Here is a 9,643-nt window from a genome sequence, read left to right as displayed (position 1 = left end):
ATAAATGAGTGGTAAACCTAAAGTTTACTGATATATAGCCATCTCCAATAATGTTATCGACATTATTGTGAAATATTGACAAACCATAAGTTTTTCACATATAGCATGTCAAGAAAATAAAAGAAACAATCATGGGTGATGAATCATCAAACAAGTTCACTATATGTGATTTCTTTAAGCAGACCCCAAATTAAGATCTTACTTTAAAGGATTTGAAACATAATTCATCCCAAATGGGAAAATTGATTATGTTATTGGTTCTGGACTGAGATTCAGTACAAGATTTTAGACATGGAGTGTCATCATCTCGAGGGGGAGAATTAAAGAATCCTAGTGAGTAGAACATTGAGAAGTTATGTTTGCACTTGAAAAAGAACTTGATAAAGTAAATTCAAGTAAGATGATCTCCATGATCGGGTGCAAACATGCAGTTGTGCATGTAATAAAGACATATACAATCCAGAAGGATAAAGTATATGGATACTTAGAAATATGCTCGCAAGTTTGCTAGAAGCATATGATAAGCTGATGGAATGAGATATGTGAAATGGATTACAATGAAAAGTAGGATATCATTAATTCTACCAGACATTTTGATGAAATAATGAAATTTCATATTCCAGCTGAAATATTTGAGTTGCATCTAGTTATTTAGTAGTCCCTGGAGAATTAATGATATTCTCGGGAAAGTAAAAAACTCTGGAAGAGTTAGAACAAGCCGTATATAAGATATCTTGAACCGGTAACTGGTGATATATTTACGGCACGGTTTGTCGATTGCCATTTAATGAGGATGAATTCCCAGCGTTAGGGGGAGGAATTATAGAAATTCCTAAAATGATTACATTGTGTACACAGTCGTTGTTACACTTTGGTCCCCCTACGAATCAAGGAGAGCTGGAACTTCAAAAAATTGTGCATTTGCATAATTTGGCAAACCATTTACCAAATGGGTTCATAGATACGACATGATATACCCGCTGAAAATGTTCCATCAAGAGTTAATGTTCCTAAAGAACATACTGATGGTAACAAAATGAATGAGCCTAGGGTTCAGTTAAAGAGGGGGAGACTAGCGGGTTCTAAAGATAAAAATCCCCGGAAAAAAAAATTGGTGAGCAAAGCAGAAAGGTTCGGAAAGAACCTGATATTGAAGGATGTCTGAAAGAATGCATAAGTGGAAAGGTTCCAGGAGAACCTGATACTGAAAGATGTCTGAAAGAAGGCATAAGTGGAAAGATTCCAGAAGAACCTGGTACTGAAAATGTCTGAAAGAAGGCATAGATGAAAAGGTTCAAAAAGAACCAAATAAAGATAGGGATCCAGATGACGAGAAGGGAACAGAAAAGTATGAGATTTCCATCAACTACGATTGAGATGAAAAGTTATGAATCAAAAATAAGATAAAAGATGTTGATGGAATGTTCTCATTTTTTGTGTCCAAAGGGATCGATCATAAAAATGATGATCCCGATCCAAGGTCCATTTTGGAATGTCTTTGGACCTATAGTCATAACGCCTGAGAATATAAATCCATTTGGGTATAAGTGGGTATTCGTGAGAAAAGTAACACTATATAAAGCCTGATTAGTTGCCCAAGATTTTTCTCAGAGACCGGGAATTGATTTTGAGAAACATATTCCCCGGTAATGGATGAAATTACGTTTAGATTTTTGATGAGCCTAACGGCCTCTAAAAATCTTGAAATGCATCTCATGGACGTTGTGACTGCATATTTGTATGGATCATTGGATAACGATATATATATATATGAAACTCCCTGAGGGATTGAAAATGCCAGGGGAATTGAAAGAAAAATCTAGGGAGATTTGTTCGGTCAAGTTACAGCGATCACTATACGGACTAAAGCAATCCGGACGCATGTGGTACAATCGCTTAAGTGAATATATCTTGAAAAAGGGATATGTGAATAATATGATATGTCCATGCGTTTCTATAAAGAAATCCTCATATAGCTTTGTGGTCATTGATGTATATGTAGATGACCTGAGCATAATTGAAACTCAAAAAAAGAGGTTGATGATGCTTGAACTCATATGAAAGAGGAGTTCGAAAAGAAAGATCTCGGAAAGACAAAGTTTTGTCTTGGGCTCCAGATAGAGCATCTCTGAGAAAGAATAATTGTGCATCAATCAAATCATACGAAAAGGTTATTGAAATGCTTTTGTATGAATAAAGCGACTCCTTTGAATACTCCAATGGTAAATAGATCTCTCGATGTTGAAAGAGATGTTTAAAAGATCCTTGTAAGATCTTACATAAATAAGTACTTTGGAGATGCTAATGGTAATAAAGCATATGTGAGCTTATATATCTTGCGAGTTGTATTTGATTAAATATACTTTTAGACACTAATACTTTTGCAAGATACAGTTCATTTCCTATTTATGAAAATTAGAATGGCGTCGAGAACATATTTGTTCTCTCCAAGGTACAGTTGATTTTGGGTTAATGTATTTTAGAAAGCCCGAGTTTAGTATAGTTGGTTTTGCAGATGCTGGATACTTATTAGATCCTCATAAGGCTCGATCGCAAACCGGCTATGTTTTTACAATTGGTGGAACCGCGATCTCTTGGCGTTCCCAGAAACAAACTTTGGTTGCGACATCTTCAAATCATGCAGAAACTATTGCACTTCACGAAGCATGTCGAGAATGTGTGTGGCTTAGGTCCATGAGTCAACATATACAAGAAGCAAGTGGAATTAAGAGCCGACAAAAATATTTGAAGACCATTCTGCTTATGTCGCTCAACTCAAAGAAGACTATATTAAAAGCGACAGAACAAAGCATATCCCTCCGAGATTTTTCTCATACATAAGGGAGCTCGAGAAAAAAAAGGGGTGGATATCGAGTATGTACGGTCATGCGACAATCCCGGCTGACTTGTTCACAAAGGCCCTTCCCACTACAACGTTCCGAAAATATGTCTATGGTATCGGAATGCGGAATTTACATGACCTGTGACGAGAAAGCTAGGTCCACTATTCTCAGGAGGAGATTACGGCAGTGTACCCTTTTTCGCTTGTCATGGTTTTTGTCCTAATTGATTTTTTGATGACTAAATTTTTAACGAGGCACGACATAATATAAGATGGATGATCAAAGGGGAGTGTTACGTATGATCATCCATACTCATACACGTGCTATCCACTTGTCATATCTCTAAGTGATGTTTGTATCATCATCCTCTTATGTTTTGTCTTTTCTTATGACATTAACCGACTCTATTCTCTGTAAATAGAGGTCGTAAGAGAAAGAGAAGAAGGCAATAATAAGAAGTAAAGTCTTATAAACAACAAAAATAATTATTAAAGTTAACATCCTCTCTCTTTACGTTTCTAAACAACAACAACAATCTATCTATCTATAATAATAAAACAGGGTTTTCTCACACCTCCTTCTGCCACGTCATCAAAATGCATAAGGCAATTTGTGACACCTGTCACCTTAAAAAAAAGTTACGAAACTCATTTTTCCTCTTTCTCTTTGCATTCTCTGATTGGGCCTTCTGTTTCTTTCATTTAGGCTTCTTGTGCTCATTTCGTTTTTTTATGAATAGGTTCTGTGATTTAGGTTTTTATGTGTGTGATTGATTATCTCCAGGCCCAGATATGTCATCTGATTTTGTAGAAAGTAGAAGCTCCTAGGTCTGAATGTCGTCTAGATGAAGCCGCCTCTAATGAAGATCCTGAAACGCCTTGGGTTTCCTTTAATTTTGTTCTTCAATTCGAGCATTAACATGCTTCATCCCACTCGCCCCACTACGCAGCATTTAATCAAGCTCAGACTCTTCGTATGTAACAGGCTAAATCTCTTCTATAAATTGGCATCCTTGCATCGATAAAGGCCCTCTTATCTACGGAAACTATAAGTATCATTTTTTTTCTTCAAATTATCAGCTCTGGCAATGGCGAATTCCTTCACCCTGCTTGCTGATATTAAAGCTGGTCGATGTTCAATCACAGCCGAGGTCCGTCTTTTGAGGTTTTGGGAGTCTCCTAACGTGAAGAGAGGCAGTAAACTTATGGGTGTGGACATGCTACTGATCGACAAGCAGGTAATCACTCCCATTTTGTGTTAACCCTTTTGACGAAACCAGTTTTACAGAGACTGTTATTTTTCATTTGTTTGTCTGCAACAGTCAACGCTTATGGAAGGATCCGTGAGTGTTAACCTTCTCAGCATCTTCATAGAGCGTTTCAGTGAAGGCTCTGTGTACACAATGTGCGAGTTCGAGGTAACCCAGAGTAACAACAGTTTCCGAGTGTCTGAATCATAGCTTTCCTCCTCAGTTTATGTTTGCTATTCATGATCACGAATGCAGATTTGAAATGTTGTGTCTGCAAAATCTTGGATTCAGACTATATGATGCTTTGGTTTTGGCAATCCCAGCTCTTGAGTATTTTTCTATGATCCTTTTTTGGTTTTGCTTCAGAATCATTCAGCAGAACAATGATCTTTTCGCTAAAGAGGTATCACATCATTGAACGATTAGCACATGATCTCATTCTTATGTAGTTCCTTAGTGTTGGTTTTACAATAGTTTTTTTTTCACCATCCATAAGCAGTTTAAATATCTCAAATATATAACTTATCCACAACTCATTTCTGCCATGTACGAGCTCATAAAAACTAAATTGAATTACCGTCAAGATTGTATTATGAATTTTCATTTAACATACATATTTAGATTTGGTTCATTTCAGTGTAGATTGTCTACGTGGTCTTTTCTATGAGGAAACTATCGATGATATAGATTACAAGCGAAAAGTGCAAGTGCAAGTGCAAGTGCAAGATCTTGGTGCAGATGTAAAATTTCGTGATGATGAAATAAAAGAACCAGGCTTCATAGGGAAGAAGAGGGAGGTTGGTTATGTGAATACATACCCAGAAGGTCCAATAAACATGGAGTTCAACTGAATAGGTAACGTTTAAAGCAAAAAAAAAAAACATAACTAAAAATTAACTTAGATACTATCTTTTTGACTAATCGTCTTTCCTTGCTAACCAAACTTTATAATTTGATATAGTCCTCTTACTGATGACAGATAGTTGAGTCTCTGCACTGCTAAAGTGACTGATTGAAAGGAACTTTGTTGATGTTTGTTGCAATGCGGTAGATCAAAGTATTGTTCTTTTGATCAATTCTGAGATCCTGAGTAGATGTTAAAGGTTTTTTATCTCCAGGGACTGGCATCCAGATAGAAAATGATGGTGTTACATAGGTTATTCTAAATGTGAAAAGAATCTCCAGAGAGATGTTGGTACCTCATACTGTCTTAATATATCTTTTTCCCTAAAGAATATATTTATGATCATTACTGCATTCTGCACAGGGTGGTGACCATAGTGCTGATGGTGCTCTATACCTGGAGAGAATCCAGTAGCATCAAGGGTATCTCTGATGGTGACAATAAAACTGATTTTGAGCTACCAGATGGTGTGTCAGGAGAAGTCAGAGAGAGTACAAATGCCAACCATCAACCATCCTCATCTGTGGTACCTGGAGGCGGTCGTCTTGCATCAACCAAACCGGTTGATGGTCTAAATGAGAATGGAGAGAAGGCACGTATGGCACAGCTCCACGTCAAAAAACACTCATCCCCACTAAATTTTCTTCTGTTTTTATGTCTTCCTTTTATTTTCTTATCGGACAAAGCTTTAGCAACTCTTATCTATTTTTTATTAAACCCGATACAGCGGTGGATGTTTTGACTATTAACGTAAGTTATTTACGCAACATTTCCTTTGATTTTCTTATCGCAAAAAGCTTTAGCAACTTAATCTATTTTATATTAAACCCAATGTAGTTGTTGATGTTTTGACTATTAACTAAAGTTATTTACTAAACGTCTTTCTTTTAGTTCAAATGAAATAAGGCAACTTAAGCCTTAAACAAATCATGACCTCGCATGACAAATTGTGAAGAGGATAAGTTTGAAATAGAAAACCTATTCACAAAAAAGTATTAATATAGAATAAACGTACATGATCAACTAAATTATCAGAGTCAAAAACTACGACAGTCCATACAAACAAAAATAGAAATACTCTAGGTATAACTATCATTTCATATGACATTCTAACTGATAAGATGTAAGAAATATCTTCTGTAAGATTTTATTAAAAACATTGCATGGAGTATGAAAGCAACAAAAGCTACAATAGTTTTCGAACCAAACCAGATTAACAAGAGATGCGACTATATATTGTTACTTATATAAGAAAATGATTAAGTTTGTTTATTTCAATTGAAATTCGTGTTTATTATTCTAATATCTTCACTTATATGCAACAGCTTCCTTGGTCCTACCATTATAATTTTTTTTTTTGGAAAAATGTTGTAAAAGAAATTTGCGTAATACTTATATTATGTAATGGTCTTTACCTTTATATAGAGTATAATATCTAGATAAATTATCTTAGAAAAATAGTCAATTCAGATCCAATCAATACTAGACCATGATTAATAATTCAGTTACTGGATTCAGAAATAGACGATGAGAAATTAGAACATACTAGACCATGATTAATAATTCACTTACTGGATTCAGAAATAGACGATGAGAAATTAGCACATCCATGACATTGACAAAGCATGCGAAAATTGTTATTATTTTAAAACGATGAACGAATTTATTATCTTCCACTAGTAAAAATCTATCCCATAGCCACTGTCATGCCACTTAAAAACCGTGGCTATTGGAAAATAGCCACGAACCCGCCACGTAAAAGCCACGAGGCGTAAAAAGCCACGATAAAATTAAAAATGCCACGATAAAGTCACGAAACAAAGCCTGGGAAGTAAAAGCCACGGAAACGCTACGAAAGTTTCGTGGCTGTATGAATAAGCCACGAATATGCCACTAATAAAACGTGGCACCAATTTGTTTTTTTGTGCCGACATCAAAAAGGAAGTGTTACGTCCAATCGTTTGACGAAATGGGATAGAGCCACCGTTGTTTCATGGCTATTTCGTGGCTAGGCATGATATTTTAAGGGAGCCACGAATATTTCGTGGCATTGTCGTGGCTATTCGTTTCATATATACGCTTCATAACCGTGACATTTAGAACTTTTGTTCTTCTCTCAAATTTTCAGAACAAAATGTCTTTCTACTTTCAATCTAGAGAATGGATGGATCAAAGAATTGATCCTGAGAGTAATCAGGTTTCTGAAATATTTCTTGGAGGTGTTGATGCATTTATTCAATTTGCGTGTAATCGAGAAGATTACAAAGAAAGAGAAACTTTGTTGTGTCCGTGTGCTCGATGCAAAAATGTGAAGCAACGTGAAGCAAGAGTTGTCGCACGACATCTATTCTTGTACGGTTTCAAGGGAAATTATTATTTTTGGACGAGTCATGGAGAGAAATTCAACGATGTTGGTGAGAGCTCCGGGGCAAATCATTCGACGGGTGAAGAAGAAATGTTAGAGACTCCTATTTGGAATGCTTATGAAGATCACCAGCAGAATATTCCAGAGGTACCCGCAGACATTGCGCCAGCTTACATGCCGGAAGCTATAGAAGAGACAGACATAGCACAACCCTATCATGATAGTGTTTTTGAAGCATTTGAAGCAGCGACTCAACCTCTCTACGAAGGATGTGCAGAAGGAATTTCTCAGTTGTCTCTTGCTTCGCGGATGATGAAAGTGAAGACAGATTATAATCTACCAGAAGCTTGTGTAGATGAGATATCTGAAGTATTTAAAAACATACTTCCGCAGCCAAATAAAGCTCCAGCAACATATTACGAGACAAAGAAACTGACACGGTCGCTTGGGTTACCCTTACAGAAGATTGACGTATGTGTGAAGAACTGTATGTTATTTTGGAAGGGAGACGATGCGAAGTTGGTCAGTTGTCGGTTTTGTGGAGAAGATCGCTACTACCCGAAGAACGGAAAAGGTAAAAACAAACAGAAACAGAGAATGTTTTACCTCCCAATAGCAGATCGTCTGAAACGTCTATACCAACTTGAGGCGACAGCTTCCAATATGCGGTGGCATAAGGAACATGTAACTCCGGAAGGAGAGATACATCATCCATCTGATGCCATAGCGTGGAAACACTTCAGTGAGTTATATCCTGGATTTGCTGCTGAAAGCCGGAACATTTATCTATGCTTATCAACGGATGGGTTTAATCCGATTGGTATGAATGGCGAAGCACATTCCCTTTGGCCAGTTATTGTAACTCCATACAATTTGCCTCCGGGAATGTGTATGAAAAGAGAATTCTTATACCTTTCGGTGCTAATTGCCGGACCCAAACATCCAAGAAAAAGCTTAGATATTTACCTTCAGCCGCCGATTGAAGAGTTACAGAGTTTATGGAAAGATGGTGTGGAGGCATATGATATTTCAAGGAAAGAAAGATTCATAATGCGAGCAGTGTTGATGTGGACGATAAGCGATTTTCCAGCGTATGGGATGCTTTCAGGTTGGACGACACATGGTCGGCTATCGTGTCCATATTGTCAAGATGAGACAGGTGCGTTCTGGTTACGTAATGGACGGAAACATAGTTGGTTTGATTGCCACAGAAGGTTTTTAGATGAAGATCATCCTTACAGGAGAAACACTCAAGCATTTACACGGGGAAAAACAGTTGTGGATCCTCCTCCACCATGGTTGACCGGAGAAGAAATATTGCGTGAGAGGATAAATAATATAAAAGGTTTATCAAAGTCCGTTGAATGTGGAGGGAATGGACATGATAATCCATCCAAGACAATATCTGAATACGGAGTTACTCACAATTGGGTTAAGAAGAGTATTTTCTGGGAGTTACCGTATTGGGAAACTCATCTTCTTCGGCATAACCTTGATTTCATGCACATTGAGAAAAAATTCTTCGATAACCTCACGAACACATTGTTAAATGCTCCTGGAAAGACAAAAGACAACGTCAAAAGCAGATTGGATCTTCCAGGTATATGCAAAAGGCGTGATTTAGAGATGAAAGAGGATGGAACGATGCCCGTGCCAATATTCAGGCTGTCAAATGCGGCTAAGCGAGAATTCCTTATGTGGATGAAAAATGATATAAAATTCCCCGATGGATATTCCTCCAAATTTAGTCGATGTATTGACGAAAACAATTTAAAGCTACATGGACTGAAAAGTCATGATTGTCATGTCATTATGCAACGACTCTATCCATTTGCATTCGCGGAACTTCTTCCAAAAAATGTTCATACGGCAATTAGAGGTATTTATTTTTTATGTTATCTTAATAATTACTATGATTGATGTTATAACTTTAATGTTTTGTTTACAGATATTGCCCTCTTTTTCCGAGATATCTCTTCGAGGATTTTGAAAGAATCAGATATTGGTCTTTTAAAGGAAAATATCGGTGTGAAGCTTTGTAACTTGGAAAAGATTTTTCCTCCATCGTTCTTCGATGTTATGCAACATCTTCTTGTGCACCTTCCAGATGAGGTAGCCTTAGGTGGGCCCGTCCATTTTAGGTGGATGTATGTATTTGAAAGATACATGTACCATTTGAAGAAGATGGTCAGAAACAAAGCACGCATTGCGGGTTCGATAGTTGCACAATGGATAAACGAGGAGATTTCAAGAGCATCCTCAAATTATTTTGGTCATCCTGA

This window comes from Brassica napus, chromosome C1, assembly GCF_020379485.1.
Source record: "Brassica napus cultivar Da-Ae chromosome C1, Da-Ae, whole genome shotgun sequence".
In the NCBI taxonomy this organism is placed as follows: Eukaryota; Viridiplantae; Streptophyta; class Magnoliopsida; order Brassicales; family Brassicaceae; genus Brassica; species Brassica napus.
The sequence above is the reverse complement of the archived record's forward strand: the minus strand, read 5'-3'. Positions refer to the sequence as shown.